We start from the raw sequence: 20,553 nt of genomic DNA on the forward strand, positions 1-20,553 counted from the left end.
AAAATTCAAAATTAATAAGTCAAAGATCAACCACATAGGCATGAATTTATGTTAGGCTTTTAACAAAAAATAACCCCCATCTCTAATCTCTATCACTATCAACAATTGCAAAAGTACTCGGTTAGCCCAAAGAATGCGGAATAAACCCAATTGGGAACGTCGGCGCCGCCACCGCAGTCGCCTATGGTTCCATGGAACCCGGCAACAGTCACGGCATCGCAACAGTCACGGCATCGCAGTCGCCTATGGGTTTCCAAAATGAAACCCGGCAACATACGAAACGGAGTCGCGACAATCCAAATCAAAGAGATTTCCGTCACCACAACCGACAATTGCCACCATCTTCACTGCCACCAACATTTGACAACAAATTTTTAACCAACAAACCATTAAACCCAAAGCTCAATTAGGGACATACACGTCAATTCATAACCTCTTGTACGGTTGTACCATAAGCAGTAACACATGTACGGGTACCTGTAAAAAGTATAACCGAATGCCAATCGCAGAGGCTCGGATCTGCCACTGGGGAATCACAATGGCTGCAAAATCACAGTTGCATAGTTCATGACCATGCCATCCGGATCTTACCTTGCCACAATAAGATTTCGCTCCTTATATTAGACCAATCATCATAGCCACAATACAAAATCAATCATCGAGTTCCGTTACACACGAAATCCCAACATGATATCAGTAACTAAAACACTACAAAGATTCAATGGAAGCTCTTAGGGTTCAAACAAAAATAACCCCAAATAATCAATGATTAGTGTTTCTCCAAAGTCCAAATCAGAAGTAATTGTTCCAAGCTGCAATAGATTAATGGCTTTTATTGTAATGCTCAACCACAGTTGCGATCCCAAACTTTTCACCGGCATACTTTTCGAAAAAAAATCATCGTCATGTAAACGGACGATTATTGAGAAACAATACGACTAACTTATAAAAGATGAAGCACGACGGATCAAGCAATTACCGGCCAAACAACTATCAATAAACCAGCTAACCGATCGGAGGGAAAAGCGGTGGATTACACGTGGTGTGGTGTACATATTTCATTGCAGGATGTACAGCTGTTGATGCACAATATCTCCCAATATTGTATATTTATAAATTGTTGTGTTTATTTATCATAAAATTTAATAAAATTGGTGTTTTATTTATCATGAAATTTAATATTATCCAGAGATCAGATCATGTGAATGCTCTAATGACTAATCCATTTAAACCGTTTTGTCTTCATTCTTCTGAAATGCTTATCTTGTGAACAAATTCTTCACGATTATATCATCCATGCTTTGATCTCCAGGCTTGACCTCGAACTCCATGCTTTCATGATTGGTCCGCAACAAGGTAGGTAGTCGTAAATCACACTCACGCTTCTTTTCTTATAGTTAGGCTTTGTGTTGCTTGTTTAATCACCTTAATTATCTTTGGTCTCAGTCATCACACACCCATCCGGTTCACTTACTACTTCATCCTTACAATTCATAATCTTTATCCTGTATAGTACCTCCTTTTGGTTATGGTCTTGAATAATTCATAATTTAAAAACTTGCCATAATTGGCTTGCCCAAAAGGGAATATCATCCTATTTAAAAGGATATGGTTTTCATACACCGGCCAACCGAAGAAAAGACATTAAATTGTATATTTATTGTTGTTTATATAATTTGTGAAATGCACTTTACAAAGCATAAAGTGTGTGTAAAACCTAAACCATAGTTATTAAAAGCTCTCGCTTCTTACGTCTAGATCCATTTTCCAGATTCGGTGCAACATATGCATTTCTAGTTCCTAGGCCTTTGCCTCTTTAAGTTGACAACATATCTTTGAACCTTTTACTATTTATTACTTTTTGAACTTTTGGTTTTCATGTAATTGAATATTTTTGTATTTGAACTTTTGATACTTTACTTTGAACATATTGTTATTCAAGTATTTGTATTACATTTAAATCTTGACTCTTTTAGAACATTTGGTACTAATTAGATGATACCAAATATATATAATAGCTTTGTTTATTATCTATAATATATGTAAACGAAACATTTAAAAGTTCTCTGTTGCTCCCTAAATTTTATCAAGACACCAGATTGTTTTATTTGTAAATGTAGCTTTTCTCATTCATTGACCCGAATTTACGGGTATGGGTCTAACCAACCCCAGATAGTCACTAAATGGGTTATAACATCTTATTAAAATAGAAATTAATCTCACCAAAAATTTGATATGAAAATCCTATAAAATTGGTATACTACAAATTAATTTAAATATCTTATTTTTAAAAAAAGATATATTGTTTATAATTAAGAAACATGGGCCTCACCAAACTCATATAGCTTTTAAACGGGTTATAACATCTCATTTATTTATAAAAAACTTTTATCATCAAACCTTAAATATATTATTAACTTCCTTACAACAAATAAAATTAAAATTATATATATATATATATATATATTATAAACGAAAAATGTAAAACTTACGTAATCCAGGGGTGATTCAGAGTGTAATTAGGAGAGGGTTTGCGTCGAGATAGATCAATATAACACCCTGGCTAAAGCGGAATACACCCGAGTGTGACGTACAGATTGCTCAAAACACATGTGACACTATTAAGTGACAATATTACCATTAATTGATATACACATAAAGTACACAAGTTTGTAACAAAGAATATAAGGAAAATATAAGAACATTTAACATCTTGTCCATTTATTAATATAACCTAAGTACTAATGTCTTCTTCTCGTGATATCTTCTAATCGTTGTGCCTGTAGCATATATATAAAATAATGTCAACTAAATGAATAGTTTGTGAGTTCACACAAGTTTTGATATAAGTACATAAAAACTACAATTCCATGCACACGTGTAAATGAGCATGTAAGGTCCTTCCCGGTTGGAATTGTGCACCAGTACTCCAATAAGAGCGCAAGTAAGTGTCCTTTCCGTTGGTAACGACCAACGTACTCAGATCATGGGTCCCTATTTCACTCATAACATCGAGGTCCTGGGTGCATAGGGGGCGTATGATCATACTTAATGAGGAAACCATGAGCAAGAAATCTTTGAGCAAGTAAGCAAATAAACACACAAGTCCATATAACGAATTGTAGTTTGTAAATAATGAATAAACGAAATTGTAATTTTGGATAAGATATATATGCTACCCCCAAAAGTAATAAACGAGTAAAAAGGGGGTGTGAGAAACTCACCTTGAAGTTGAAGACAAAGTTGAAATAAAATCAAAAGTGCGTAAATGAAACCGAAGCAATTGAACGTCACGAACTAGAATTAAAAGTACAAAATTAATTATTACTAATGACTTAAAAAGTAAATAGATCAGGTTGTCGGGAATTAGAAGTGTTGAATGTATATTTTATTACGGAGTTGGATATTAAAATATGATTTTATACATTAACGAATTTCAACGAATTTATTAATAAATTATTAATTTAATATTAGTTTACATTACGAGATTAATATCAGGTTTGAATATTTTAATATAATGTGATTTAACGTTTTATTTTAGCATGAGCGTTCACGTTTAGTTTTTAAAATGGTTTACGACGAGAATATATATAAGTTAAACTAGTTTTAAAGGAACTTGACGGGTTTGAGATATATAATGTTTTTGAAATACGGAATTTTAGCTTGAAAATAATTATGTTAGCGTATTATAAAGTTTAACGAAATAATAGTTATTAATATAATATTAATCGGGATTCTAACGAAAACTTAACAGAAACGAAAGTCGGGATTTTAGGTTAAAAGTGATTATAACTAATTTTATTTAACTTAAAATAATTTTTAGTGATCTAATATAGTTTTTATAAATTTTATTTGGTTTAATATATAAAAGAAAATGTTTAAAAATAAAATAAAAAGAAAAACGGCCTGACCCGGGTTTGTGACCAAACAAAGGTGACAAACCAACTGGACTGCATGTTTGTTTGTTAATCTACCCAAAACAATAAAATAAATATAATACTTTAGGTTCATCTTCTTCCTTAGGAACCCATGGATTTCAATTCTTTTAATCTGTTCTAAGTTTGATCGATTTACATTAGGTGTTTTGTTATGCGGCTCAAGGTGACTCAAATCCATATAATAATTACCGTAATGTAAGGCCCCGTTACCGGTAGCCCTACTTTCGTGTTGGATTTACTCATAAACACAGTTCTAAATATCATAGTTAATTAAAACTTTACGCGGAATATAAAACTTTCATAAAACATTACATAATTCATAACTTGTCTCAAAACATCCTTTGTCTTTCAACATTAAAGCATTAAAATTAAAACATCATAAGTCTTCAGATGCCAGACTCTTATTCTTCTGCCATGTGTCCCCACTCAAGCCAGCTGTCTCATCTTACTCACCTGTGTGCATACTAAAAGTCAGCTACGCTGAGTGAGTTCTAGTTAATCATACATTATACAATACACAATAACTTATATTCTTTCATTCATACTTTCATACTTTCTTACTTTCATACTTTCTTACTTTCACATCTTACGTTATAAAGAGCATTACGCCCTACATTCCTCGAGTATTATTAGGGTCGTTACCCTCCTTCCTCGAGTATTATTAGGGCTCGGTACCCTCCTTCCTCGAGTATTATTAGCGCTCGGTACCCTCTTTCCTCGAGTATTATTAGGGCTCGGTACCCTCTTTACTCGAATATTAGTAGGGTTCGGTTCCCTAGTTCTCGAATATTAGTAGGGTTTGATTCCCTCTTCGTTACCATACAACCATACATCATACCTCGAGTATTATTAGGGCTCGGTACCCTTTTCGTAACCATACAACCATCATTTCCTTCTTTAATTAACTTTATCACGTTCATACATATAAGCATACATATCATACTTACCTTATACATAGCGTTACAACCTGACAGTACGTGCAATATCCGAAGATTGTTCACGTACTAACAAGCAATCATTCATACATTTCACATCATTCATACAAGGCATACACTTATCACTTAGTATAAGTGTATTAACAAACATATAGAGTATGCACACAGCCCCGAAAACATAACACAGAAGTAGGGCTAGAAACTCACCTGAATCCTGTTACGCTCTCCGTTAATCATTATTCCCTTCTTGAGCTGTGCACGGCTAACTGTATAATATTTACATGTATCAATTAACTACTACTACTCATGTTGTATTTCTATCTTTATATAACCCACAACGAACGGGTTCTGGGGGCAGCGCCCCTGGCAGCGGGGTCTAGGGGCGGCAGCCCCTAGCAGGGTCCAAGGGGCAGAGCCCCTGGCTGGGGTCGAGCTGCCAGGTCAGCTTGGAAAAATTTTATTTACATTAACTGTCTTAACACATTTTCCATTAGGTTTTTAATTTATTTTCTAAGCGAACTTAACTTTAGGCGAAGTTAAACCTTAAGCGAACTTAGCTTTAGGCGAAGTTATCAGTTAGGCGAATTTGGCCTTTGGCGAAGTTATCAGTTAGGCGAACTTGGCCGTAGGCGAAGTTATCAATTAGGCGAACTTGGCCTTAGGCGAAGTTATCAATTAGGCGAACTTGGCCTTAGGCGAAGTTATCAATTAGGCGAACTTGGCCTTAGGCGAAGTTACCAGTTAGGCGAACTTAGCCGTAGGCGAAGTTAAGCTTTGAAGGCGAAGTTATGCTTTGAAGGCGAAGTTAAGCTTTTGCAGGGGAAGTTGTTCAGGTCAGCTACGGGTTTGGTTTTTATCAAGCATTTTGGCGATTTTAATACCGTTGTTATGGTTCGACATCACCCCCTACATTCCCTAACCGTTTTCGTTCGTATATATATCCCGTATATACTATAAAGCTTGGACCTTTAAGGTAAAAACGTTCAATACTACGTAAACTTTAAAGGTCAAGAACATACCTTTTATACGTTCGGTGTGGTCGCGGTTTGCTTGGTTATCTCGTATATTGAAGATCTAATAATGGTCGGCTTGATTCTTGGTCTCGGATGTCTCTCTCTCTCTCGGCCGAATATGGTGTAGTGTATGTGTGTGTTTTTGAGTGTGTAGAGATTATGATGGAAATGAAATGAGGGTTTAGGGTTTTAGGTTGGTTTAGGGGATATTTATATCCCTTAAAGCCCATGGACCTAAGGCCCATTCTCATTTAACCCATCTTAATTAATCTAAGTCCATAATCCGTTCTTTACTCGACATTAATTAATTAATAACGCGAAATCACTAAACGTAACTTTCTTTATTTAACATTATAAATTTTATGATGTTACACGTAAGTGGTACCGGAAAGATGGTGGACGTAGGTTAGCCGAAGACGAACTTACGCAAGCCGATTACTGATTACAGAGAGAATTTTAGAGGGATTAGATGGTTGGGACGAGTTTAGATTAAGGTTTGGGTCCTTTTTATACTACTAATCTGAGCGTTTGATGATTAATAATGGTTAACGCGTTTTTAATTATGTCCGGCCGTTAATAGATTTAATTCGCGTGTGATCACATGTTATTACGAGTTATTATTGTTGATCATGGGTTGCCCTTATATTCTAACGGATTTACGGGCATTCAATCGTGTTATAAAACGAGTTATTAGGGTGTTTTGAGTTCACCGGAGTTGATTGGGCTGCCGCCGGCTTGGCTGCCGGAAATACGGGATAAAGGGGACGAGGGCTGGGTAATATTGATTTATTATTATTATTACATGTTATTACGAGTTATTATTGTTAATCATGGGTTGCCCTTACATTCTAACAGATTTACGGGCATTCAATCGTGTTATAAAACGAGTTATGAGGGTGTTTAGAGTTCACCGGAGTTGATTGGGCCGCCGCCGGCTTCGCTGCCGGAAATACGGGATACAGGGGACGGGGGCTTGGTAATATTGATTATTTATTATTATTATTATTATTATTATTATTATTATTATTATTATTATTATTATTATTATTATTATTATTATTATTATTATTATTATTATTATTTAATATATTTTCATAATTAGCCCTTGAAGTTTCAAACAAGTTTTACCAGAATATAAAATGAATATTTTACCATTTGAACCTTGAACTTTTGAAATGTTATATATTTGTAATAAAGTTAATAGGATTTAGATTATTTTCATATTATACCCGGCTAGTTTGTGACTCGTTTAAAATAATGACGTTAAATCTCGGATTTTTGAACAAAACGAATAGAAACGAACGGCTATAATAAACTTAAATCATTATGAATAATATATAAATGATAAAACGACAATACTAGTACATTGAACGACCAAAACTAGTCGGGTTAACGAATATATAAAATATAAAATACATGAAACAAAATCTGAAACATACCCGAAAATTTAAAATGGGTCGGGTTTTCGAATTTGAAAATGAACGAATGAACAATCAAGGAGTGTGTAGGACTCCTCAATTGATGTTTTAACAGGTATTTATAGGGTAACAATGCTCAATTCAGTCCATCTTAACTTTAATGAAAATGGTCTGAAGCCGTCATGTTCACTGTCAATTGTCACGATGTTACCATATAAAACGATGATGTGTTAGTGAGGATAGTCTAATTGGTTATGCACTTAGAAACTACTCTTTTATAAAGATAAATGTCGATTTTAAAATTCAAACCACCACCAATTTGTCAACCCGTAAATCCTAAACCAAACTTGAAAAATATTAAACCTACTAAACCACATGTGTGAAACAACTAATGTCAATTTACAAATGTGTATATTTGCTAACAAAATGTGATGCAAGTTGAATTCTAGTTCTTACTTTATAATTTAAAAATTACACATCTTAGAAACTACACTACTTCGAAGATCATTATATATATAATTCTTAACGTACGTGAATCACGCTCAAGGCAAAAGTAAAACGCTTAAAGGCAAAATATAAAAATGCTCAAGCCAAAAAAACAAAACACTTAAGAAAATCGTAATACACTCAAATGGGTTTCGTGAAAAAAATTGATTGATTAACGACCCAAAATTATTTTTCGGTGATTCGATGATTAATTGGGTGTGTATTGATGATTCCGAGATGTTAAGATGTGATTTCATGGATCAGTTTCGTGAATATAGGTATTTTTGTGCGTTAAGGTACATTAAGGATTATTGTATTCTATCTTTTCTAAATATATATATTTGGTGAGGATCTTAATAGAACTTTTTGAAATTGAGAACTTTGAAAACCATTTTGAGACACAAAAAAAACCCTTTAAAAGTTTATAAAACGAAAATTTTAAAAAAGTAAGAAAACCAAAAAAAATTTATTTTTTATCCAGGTTTCATAAAAAAAACTAATTATACACATATGTATATTATTATTTAATCTCGATTTACATAATATACACATATTTACATTATCATTTATCTTAATTGTACATATATGTATAAAGAATAACTTGTATAAAATTAAAAAATACACATTATACATATATGTATAATTTTGCTAAACTAACATTTTTTTAAATTATTTATTTATTTATTTTATGAAACCGGGATAAAAAATAATTTTTTTGGTTTTTTTACTTTTTTTAATTTCACGTTTTTTTTGTTTCATAACTTTTATGTGTTCCAAAATGGTCCTCAAAGTTCTCAATTTCAAAATGGTTCTCACGTAAACCTAATGACACACATATATATATATTAATGGGGGAAAGCTAACATTCAAATGAAATTAGCGTGCTAAACGTGAAAATCAAGTAAAATAATTATATAAACAAGTAGAGTAATTATGTAATTACATCATAGAGTAATTATGTAATTATTCTATTATATAATTACATAATTACTCTACTTGATTCTCACATTTAGCACGTTAATTTCATCTGTATCTGATCCAAACCCTATATGTATGAATAGACATGATACGTTTTAAAAAAAATATATTAAAGTGCGCTTGATGACAGAACAATCCGTTTTGGTGCCCTATTTGAGGACAACAGTGGTGCTATTTTCATATGTTGTTGAATCCTTTTGACATAAGCAATCGGGCAACGGGTTAACATTAAATGTTTCTTATGAACGGAAACGGTCATTTCCTTTTGTTCTCGTGATTGGACTTCGCTTCCTTGACGAGCCTTACCTGCCACAATACCGACGGTTTGGTTTTATATTTTCATGAAAACTAAACTTTCAGTTTGGTTTCGGTTTTGCATGTAATTAAAAATAAAAAAATCCGAAAGGTCCGAGTTTATAGATTTTATTTTTAGCTTTGAATGTTAAGTGATTTATAAGGATTCAATAAGTAGCGTAACCCAAATATTTTTGCTAAATATGTAATAATCAATTAGTCATTAGTCAACAAAACGATTTAGGCCTAAACTCATTATTTATGTCCAACTTTTTTTCCAGCCAAAAAATTTCAAGCTCAGATGTTAAAAACATAAAAGAAAACTAACGGTTTTCAAAGACTCCAAAACCGAAGTTCTAGTAAAGACGTCAACCGTAACCCGAACACTCACGAAATATTGTAACTCGAACACGTCCCGGTTTACTCATTTGTCTAAATGAGTCAAACAGGTTAGCGGTTTGTAATCATGATGTAAAAATGTTAACATGGTCATAAATGGGTTAGTAGATTGTATTAAGTGGGTTAAATGGATAGTAAATGGTTTGGTGGTGTCATACCCCGACTTAGGGCCTAGAAGTGTGACCACAAGTTGGTATATGTTTTGTGAATATATCAGAGTTTATGGGTTAATTTTAGCAGAAGACTTAAGATTGTTTAAAATATTAATTTACAATGACAATTTACTCGGGACTTTAAACACCCGAGAAGCGGTTACAAAATATTTGTATATATTACAAGGATTTCATTTATAAAAATTGAGTCATCTTGTAACGCGAGAGTCTATCTTCATGATGACTTCAATACTTGCTATTGTTTACTAATGCTTAGCTGCCTGCAATGGGTGGGAAAATACGTCAGCTATGTGCTGATGAACATGTATGACTCTAAAAATATTTAAACTACAGTTAGAATACAAATATAGTTTTCTTGTACAAACTCAGCAGAAAGTATTTTATTTCTGTGATTTGTACCACTGCCATACACACACAAAAGTTCTTCGAGCCACGTAGCCCCTATTGAAGAGTTGCTTATGATTATTAGCCCACGGCCACATAGCCTTTGAATGTTTAGGCTAGACAATTATGTTTCGATCCATACACATGTGCAATCGGTCTAAGTTGCTTTTATTTTCAAATTTGTATTATAACGTTTTTAGATATCACGTAATCTCATGTAAACGTTGGCTGACTCTTTAAGATAAACAACATGTTCATCTTATAGACTATAAATATGTTTTGACTGTTTAAAAAGGTTTAACGTATTCACCTGTACCATCGGTGTGCGTTCGAAAACCTTCTTGAGTATGAATGAGAATGATATTAACCTATACATAAATAGGTTCTTATAAATATTTGGATGGTGTTTCTTGATTAAGCTATTTTCCTTAAGCTTAATTTAACCTTGATAAAGTTTTCATCTTTGTCTTTGAATGAAATCACTTGTTTTAATATGACGTTTGATATAGCATGACTTGGCTTAATAGGTTCTAACACGTTGGTGAGTTTCTCCACGTAAGTAAACAGGTCCCGCGGTTGATTGGGATTCGTACGAATTACTTTCCTTTGGCAAGAAACTCACTACTAGTGATATCCCCCTTATAGTTACCTCATGCCCGTCAAAGTATAACTTTGTTAGCATTACTTCGTCAAGAAGTAACGTTTATGAAAACTCTTTACAAATGCTTTAAAAATCTTTTCAAGGTTAAAAGCATAGCCTCGTCTAATGACTAAGATATAACTATAATAACTTAAACATTATCCCTACCCTAATGCGGGCACTTGGAATTATAATAATAAGAATAAGCGCAGGAAATCGTTGGTAGGGTTTCGATAATAAGGACAATTGAATGTTAGCGGGGATTCGGGACTTCATTTCTTGCACGTTCTTCAAGAAAACGGAACGTCGGTTCGTCGTAACAATCGGGAACGCTTCCCTAGGTTAAGTGTGTGTGATTGAAGGTGAGATTATGGGATGAAGATACTCAATCCCGCAACCCCCCTATTTATAGGAGAAATCTGGTTCGTTCGCATCGCGCGAATAGACTCTATCTGTGTCCTTCTCGTCGCTTGAATCAGTCATCTGCCATGTGTTGACACATGGCATGTACAATCATGCCACTTGTTGACACGTGGTTGGACACGTGTCTTCGTTTACTTAATGAGGTTTCGCGTAGCGTGAAGGAGTTCTATTGCCCTTTCGCGTAGCGCGAAACGAACGTTAATTCGGTTACTGTCTGCATTCCTTCGCGTAGTGCGAAGAAACTCTAGTTGATCCCTTCGCTTCGCGCGAAGGACTTAAAAATCAAAATTTTCATTTTCAGTCCTTAAACTTTATTAGTTTGAGATTTTTGGCTTAAACTTAGATGATGTATTTTCGAGGTGTTACATCCTCCCCACCTTTTAAATAATCTCGTCCGCGATGTATATTTGGGTCCTCGTCTAGAATCCAATCTAACTTTCACTAGTTTGAGTCCCTTGCGTTTGAGGAACTTGATCATGTTGTCTTCGATTTGAATCAGCTGCCCTACAAACATAAGTTTTTCATTGACTTTAACATCCTTTAAAGGCATTGCAAGAGTTTCATTGGCCACACACTTGGGGTAAATTATATATGTTAAACACGTCGTGTATGCCTTTCATTTCTTCATGTAACTCTAGTCGATATGCAACTGGTCCAATTCTTTCAAGTATTTTGAATGCTCCAACAAAACGCATACTCAATTTCCCTTTCTTTCCCAATCGTACTATACCTTTCCATGGTGATACTTTGAGTAGCACTTTATTTTCTTCTTGGAATTCTAATGGCTTGCGGCAAACATCAACATAACTTTTCTGTATATCCCTTGCCGCTTTCAATCATTCGCGGATTTGTGTTACTTGATCGGTTGTTCTTCGAACGATTTTCGGTCTTGATAATTGGTTGTCACCTGTTTCAGACCAACATACAGGTTTTCTACATTTTCGTCCGTTTAGTGCTTCAAATGGTGTAGTTTGGATACTCGTGTGATAACTATTATTGTACGATAATTCCATTAGAGATAGATGAGTATCCCAACTGCCTCAAATCAATTACACATGAACGAAGCATAACCTCCAAGGTTTGAATAGTACGTTCACTTTGCCCATTGGTTTGAAGATGATATGCGGTACTTAGATTCAATCGCGTTCCCAATGCTTTTTGAAAATTTTCCCAAAAATTTGAGGTGAAACGACTATCTCTTTCGGAGATAATGGATAGTGGCACACCATATAAAGATACTACGTTTTCCATGTATAATTGTGCTAACTTATCCATGCTAAACGATTCTTGTATTAGAATGAAATGAGCAGACTTGGTAAGCATGTCTACAATAATCCATATTGCATCATTTTAATGAGAAGTTTTGGGTAATTTCATAATGAAATCCATGGTTATCATATCCCAATTCCATATTGGTATTTTTGGTTGTTGTAATAAACCTAATGGCTTTTGATGCTTAGCTTTTACCTCAGAACATGTTAGGCATTTGGCAGCATACAAAGCAATGTCCTTTTTCATACCAATCCACCAATAATCATGTATTTTGGTTTACGTGCTTCTTCAAGAATCTTAGCCCTTAAGATTTTGAATATCAGTACCCAAATTCTTTTGCTGAGTCTAAGTATTTCATCACTTCTTTTGACCAATTGATCGATGGTACCATTTTTCTTTTCGGCTTTAAGGCAACTTCTGAGCTTATTTAATCTGGATGCTTAAATCAACTTTGAACTATAATCTGAGAGCTCAGACCCTCTTTGACTTATTATGTTCTTTTCTACTTAAAGTGTATGCCACTACGTTGGCTTTTCCTTCATGATATACAATTTCACAGTCATAGTCATTGAGTGTTTCCATCCAACGCCTTTGTCTCATATTTAACTCTTTTTGATCAAAAATATGTTTCATACTTTTGTGATCAGTGTATATTGTGAATTTAACACCATACAGGTAATGTCGCCATAGTTTCAGTGCAAAAATTATAGCACCTAGTTCAAGGTCTTGTGTAGTGTAATTCTTTTCATGAACCTTTAAATGTCTCAAAGCATAAGCAATAACTTTCTTTCCTTGCATTAAGACACATCACATACCCGTGTGCGAAGCATCACAATATATGGTGAAGTTATTTAGACATTCTAGCAAGGCCAAGATAGGTGCATTGGTTAGCTTTTGTTTAAGGGTTTCAAATTCTTCTTCTTGTTTTGGTCCCCATTCAAACTTAACTGATTTCCTAGTGAGTGAGGTTAATGGAACAGCTATTCTAGAGAATTTTTGAATGAATCTTCGGTAATATCCGGCTAACCCTAGAAAGCTTCTGACTTGAGTCGGTGTCTTGGGTTCTCCCATTTTGTAATAGCTTCAATCTTTGCTGGATCAACTTGAATACCTTTTTTGTTTACAATATGACCAAGAAATTGAACTTACGGTAACCAAAACTCACATTTATAGAATTTGGCATACAACTTTTCTTTTCTTAAGGTTTCAAGTATGATCTTGAGATGAACTTGGTGATCTTCCTTGGACTTAGAGTAAATAAGAATGTCAACAATAAATACGATAACAAACTTGTCAATATATGGCTTACAGATTCGGTTCATCATGCCCTTGTACGCTGCCGGAGCATTAGTGAGTCAGAAAGGCATAACGATGAACTCATAATGTCCATATCTGGTTCTAAACGTTGTCTTTGGTATATATTCTTCTTGAACTTTCAACTGATGATATCCTGATCTGATATCAATTTTGAAAAATTAGCTTGCCCCTTGGAGCTGATCAAACAGATCATCAACCCTTGGTAATGGGTATTTGTTCTTGATTGTAACTATATTTAGCTCACGATAGTCTATGCACATTCTCATCGGTCCATATTTCTTTTTGACGAATAGAATCGGAGCTCCTCATGGTGACAAACTCGGTATTATAAACTCGTTTTCCAATAGCTCATCCAACTGTTTCTCCAATTCCTTCATTTCGACATGTGCTAATCTATAAGGAGATTTGGCTATAGGCGTAGTTCCTGTTATTAAATAGATCCTAAATTATACTTCCCTATCAGGTGGGATTCCTGGTAGCTCATTGGGAAATACATCCTTGAATTCAGAAACAACTAGTACTTCTTCCATCTTCTTGGGTTCAGGTTCCTTGGTTACATAGGCCATGAATGCGAGGCATCCCTTACCTAGGGAATGACTTGCTTTTATTTTTGAAATTATTCCAACTTTTCGCGCTTCTTTATCTCCAATTATACGAATGGTTTTGTTATTGGGTGTTCGAATATATATTGCTTATCATTGCATAGGATATGAGCTTGGTTAGTTGATAACCAATCCATACCTAAGACTACATCAAAACCTGCCAATGTCATGGGTAACAATCATACAGGTATGACGTGATTGACTAAGGAAATTGCTGCATTATTTAAAGCTTAAGTTATTCTAATCAAATTTTCATCAGCGGTTTCTACTTCGTTATGATTATTTAACTTTACTAGAGGTTCACTTAATAGACTAGATAGCTTATAATCTGTAAAACTCTAGTTAGCACGTGAGTAAAACAAAACTCTAGCATAAACATTATTGATAGGTAACGTACTAGTGATCACATATGGTATATCCGCGGCCTTTTGGAATATCGAGCAAGAAGACTCGCGCATTTCCTTTCTTGGCATCCGTCATGACACCACTTCCACTTACACATGTTGTTATTGCTGGTTTCTTTTTTGGACACTCGGTACTGAAGTGTCCCTTCTCTAAACAATCAAAACAAACTACCGTCTTTCTTTTACAAGCAGATTTTGTGTGACCCATCTTCTTGCAGAAGTTTCATGTTATAGTATTAGATGGTCATAGACACTTACCATAGTGCCTCCTGCCATAAGTCTTGCAAATTGGACGGGTGTACATAAATATTCGTTCCCTCTTCTTCTCATCTTTCTTCGTCTTTCCTCAAACAGATTTCCTTCCATCATATTTCTTCTACTCATCTCTATTTCTGATCATTCCATCCATCAAATATTCAGGTAACTCCATAGGTGATTATGTTCTAGATGGCATATGAGAACGGACCAAATCACGTATTTCTATTAGTAGTCCGTAAATGTAACGAGTCACTTTGTTGAATTCAGGAGTGAGTAGGTGTGGAACAATCCTACAATATTCAAGGAATTTGGTGTTGTATTCTTTGAGATTCGTTACTATAACTTTGTGATTCCACAACTTTGTTTGGATCTGGTGGATTGGACAGAATTTCTTCAAAATCATTTCCTTGAATGTTTTCCATTCTAGATTGTACAAAATTTCTCTACCCTTAACCTCGATAAGGGTATTCCACCATTCTAACGCTTCTCCCTTAAACATCTGGGAGGTATACTAAACCTTCTCTTTCAGTACACTTGTTGATTACTACAATGTATTACATTTCCTCCAACCAACAGAGGGTAAAATATCGCTCATTTGTCACCATGAAATTCTTTCGGGTTATAAACTTTAAAAACCTTGAAGTCACAACCCTCTTGAATTTTGAGTTTCTTTGTTTTGTTACGAATCTCATTTCAGCAGTCGAGCTATGATAGCTTTTTTCTTCTTTCTTTGTTGATTCTCTCTTACCACTTTCCTTCTTTTTGGTTTCTTTCTTAGTCTCTCTTTTCGATTGTGCCGTTTCATTTTTGCTTCGACTAAGTCTTTTGTTTGAATGTGATGCACTCCTACTTGGATCATTTTTCATTAAATCTATCAGTGGATTAACGGCTTCCTTAATTAAGTCATGAATACCAAGAACATATTCATTTGGTATTGCTCGAATGTTATCCTCAACAGATTTTTCTTTGTTGTTAATTTGGACTTCAGGATCACTGTTGACAAGGATTTAATTTAAAGGAAACATGTTGTCTTATATTACATTATTTATAATACAGAAAAGAAAACACAACATCAAACAACGATTCTTAATAACTAATTTATACTTAATCCTTAATCCATTTCTTAACAAGACATTTCATTTTGTCACATTTCTTGATAATTTTCTTTCTTGATTTCTTCTTGTCAACTTTTTGATTCCCTGGCTCATCCATGACCGCATTTGGTGGTTTAGGATATCTCGTAGGTGCAGATGCAACTGGAAAGAGATATGCATTATCCCTTAGGTATAGATGTGGATTAGCAAAATAGGCGTGCATTTCTTTATCGAGAACATTATTGGTGTAGAACTTATTGATAAGATTAGCTTCTTCCCGAATTTCATTCGCTTGTTCGGAAATTGTGGGTATTGGTCCTATATATGGTTGAAAATAAGGATTTTTCATTTTCTTCGTCTTCTTCTTTAGGTTCTTCCTCTGGTTTGGAGGAATCAGTGATTAGCATTTGAGATGGTATCTTCTCGTAAGGCATAATGACCCTCATTTTTTTTGTTTTCGACTAGGTCATGTTGTAGTTTGTGGAGCTTGATATTGATAATTTGGTGGTGGTGATCCAAAATGCCATTTGCTTTGATCTAAATGACAATCCATCCAACTTGATGAATCATAAATAGTCTCCTGTTTGAACCTACTTTCAACTTCAAGTTCTTCAGAAGGATGATACGGTAGAATTTTTGACGAATAATATTGTGGAATGTTTTCGGTAGTGTCATCAGATATTTTGATTGTCATTTGTTGGCTTCCGGGGAGATAAACTGGTTGACTCCCACAGGGTAGCGTCAAAATTATCGGTTGTTTCTAACCAAAGAAATTGGTATAATAACTATTGCTGCTTGCCATGTCTAATGGTTCGTGAATAGGTGTTTCCTTAGATCGTATAGCTACTCGGCGTCTATGACCAAGATAGTTTATGTAAAGTTCTTCGAGCCACGTAGCCCCTGTTGAAGAACTGCTTATGATTTTTAGCCCACGGCCACGTAGCCTTTGAATGTTTAGGCTAGACAATTATGTTTCGATCCATACACATGTGCAATCGGTCAGAGTTGCTTTTATTTTCAAATTTATATTATAACGTTTTTAGATATCACGTAATCTCATGTAAAAGTTGGCTGACTCTTTAAGATAAACAACATGTTCATCTTATATACTATAAATATGTTTTGACTATTTAAAAAGGTTTAACGTATTCACCTGTACCGTTGGTGTGCGTTAGAAAACCTTCTTGATTATGAATGAGAATGATATTAACCTATACATAAATAGGTTCTTATAAATATTTGGATGGTGTTTCTTGATTAAGCTATTGTCCTTAAGCTTAATTTAACCTTGATAAAGTTTTCAACTTTGTCTTTGAATGAAATCACTTGTTTTAATATGACGTTTGATATAGCATGACTTGGCTTAATAGGTTCTAACACGTTGGTGAGTTGCTTCAGGTAAGTAAACGGGTCCCGCGGTTGATTGGGATTCGTACGAATTACTTTCCTTTGGCAAGAAACTCACTACTAGTGAAATCCCCTTTATAGTTACACATGCCCGTCAAAATATACCTTTGTTAGCATTACTTCGTCAAGAAGTAACGTTTATGAAAACTCTTTACGAATGCTTTAAAAATCTTTTCAAGGTTAAAAGCATAGCTTGGTCTAATGTCTAAGATATAACTTAAATAACTTAAACACTATCCCTACCTTAATGTGGGCACTTGGAATGATAATAATGAGAATAAGAGCAAGAAATCGTTGGTAGGGTTTCCATAATAAGGACAGTTGAATGTTAGCGGGGTTTCGGGACTTCGTTTCTTGCACGTTCTTCGAGAAAATGAAGCGACGGTTCATCGTAGCAATCGGTCACGCTTCCCTAGGTCAAGTGTGTGTGATTAAAGGTGAGATTTTGGGGTGAAGAGACTCAATCCCGTAGCTCCCCTATTAATAGGAGAAATATGGTTCCTTCGTGTCACGCGAATGGACTCTGTCTGTTTCCTTCGCGTCACGGAAAGCAGTATTATGTCACGTGTTGACATGTGGCATGTACAATCGTGCCACGTGTTGACACGTGGTTGGACACGCGTCTTCGTTTACTTAATGAGGTTTCGCGTAGCGCGAAGGAGTCCTATTGCTCATTTGCGTAGCGCGAAGTGAATGTTAATTCGGTTACTGTTTGCACTCCCTTCACGTAGCGCGAAAAACTCTAGACGATCCCTTCGCGTCGCGCAAATGACTAAAAAATCGAAATTTTCATTTTTAGTCCTTAAACTTTATTAGTTTTACATTTTTGGCTTAAACTTAGATGAGGTATTTTCGAGGTGTTACAGGCGGGTCGACCAATGTTATTAAACAAGTTAACATGCCTACCCGAAAACGTGTTGTTATTAAACAAGCTCGTTTATGAATCATGTTTCGCAACAATGTAGGTATGAGATTTTTTTCCCGAATACACGTACCCATTTAGTAGTACCCGTAATCTGTACATGTACCCGTCTATTCGGTACGAATATGAGTATCCAGATTTACTGATTTTAGGTTTGGGTACGGGTATTACGGTATGAGTATCCAGATTTACAAAACTCATAACTCTATTCATGTTTTTATTGGGATACCTTCAAGGCTTCAAGCGAACTTTTCAAAACCTTTGATAATCAAAATATTAAAGACTCAATAATAGTTCTAATCAAACCCTAATTTTTTTCTCTTCTCCTTCTTCTTCCGGACAATAACTAGTAACAATCACCATCAAATGTGCCACCATCAAACATGCGGCTCCACAGTTTTTGTAGTTTCGGTATTATGTTCTGGTTGTGGTGTTACGGTTTGGTATTATAGATAACCAATTATTGGTACCGTACCGATATCGATACCAAGTTTAGTGGAAATCTTTTTAAAAAAAGAACAAAGTAGTAGCAAAGCGAGTATTGTGCCTAAAGTACTCATACTCATACTCGTACAATAAAGTTAAGTATGGGTACTTTCGAGTACGGGTACGAATACGGGTACGGTACTGAACTCGTCCCTACAACAATGATTTAACACAGGAAAAATATAAATGATAATCGTACCGTTTTTTGTGCATTTCAATTATTCGACTTGAAAGCTTTCTTGCCTTCTTTCAGTAATTCATTGTGCCTATATCAATTTTATCAAGAATTCGAACAAGGAGTTTTCTGATGAAAATACTAAGGAGATGTTTGGGATTTCTTATTTTACCTCCTTATGGCTTATATAAGTCATAAGTTATATAAGTTAAAAGTTGTAACTTATCTATAATATATATAAACGAAGATATAAAAATCCAACGTGTCGCGATGTGGTCGCTCCCCCTTTTTTTGGAGTCACCAGATTTGATTTGCTTGATTTTTAAAATGGAGGCTTCTCATGCATTTGACCCGAATTCATAGGTATGGGTCTTACCAAACCCAGATATTCCTTAAACAGGTTATAACATCTTATTAAATTAAAAATTATTCTCACCAAATTATTGATGTAAAAATCTTATAAAATAGGATATAATAAAAATTAATATCTTATATATTTTAAAAAATATATATATATTATTTAAATTAAAAAACCAATTTGATAGTAAAAAAAAATAAATGGGTCTTGAGTCTCATTAAACCATAAGTTTATTATTAACTTTCATAAATGTTATTTATAATTAAAAAACCAATTTTATAGTAAAGAAAATAAACGGGTCTTGGGTTTCATCAAAACCATATAGTTTTTAAACCGGATTATAACATCTCATATATTTATGAAACAATTTATCATCAAACCATAAGTATATTATTAACTTTCATACAATAAAAAATATAAATTCGAAAAATAAATAAATATTAGAACAAGCAATATAAAACAACCTCCGTGATACGGGGGATAACACAAAGTTTAACTTTTCCAAACACCTTATAACTTGTAAACTCTAAAGCAGCCATTTCGGATGCATGGTTGATGGAAGGATCAAGTTCTTCAACTGTTGCAAATTTTCCTTCAAAAAAATCTGAAGAGTTGAAAAAACTGTAGAAAAACAGACAATAACTCACATCTTTCTTTATGTCATGTCCATATTATGACAATTTTGGTCACTTTCATCACTTGTCACATGTCTTGCTCTTATGGATATCTATTTTATCACGAGTCAATTTCGTTTTCGATCTGTAATAATATTTGTACTATATGTCTTATTATTAATCTTGTAGGTCATTCTCTTGCTTGTTTTTTTTCCTAAACTATATCATTTTGTTTTTGTCTAAACTAATTTTGTGACACATGTTTGAACCTAAGATTTTAGGCCAAAAGACATAAGCCTCTACCACTAAGTTAATTACCCAAGTTGTTGTTTGCTTGTACATGTTAAAAAAAGATACTTGATTTCTTTTGAATAATAAAAAGGTTAAATTAACAATTTTAACATGCATCCTTGAGTCCATATATACAACCTCTCTAGATTCACAAGAACATCAAAAAAAATGTCTTTCACGCTACAACTTTTTCTCTTTTCTTCTCTTCCCTTCATTCTCACATTACTTCTTCGAAAATCATCATTTTATTCATCAAAATCCCGCAAAAACCT

The sequence above is a fragment of the Bidens hawaiensis genome, unplaced genomic scaffold (genome assembly GCF_021521415.1).
Source record: "Bidens hawaiensis isolate Kalapana, Puna unplaced genomic scaffold, B.hawaiensis_p1.1 tig00021530_1, whole genome shotgun sequence".
In the NCBI taxonomy this organism is placed as follows: domain Eukaryota; kingdom Viridiplantae; phylum Streptophyta; class Magnoliopsida; order Asterales; family Asteraceae; genus Bidens; species Bidens hawaiensis.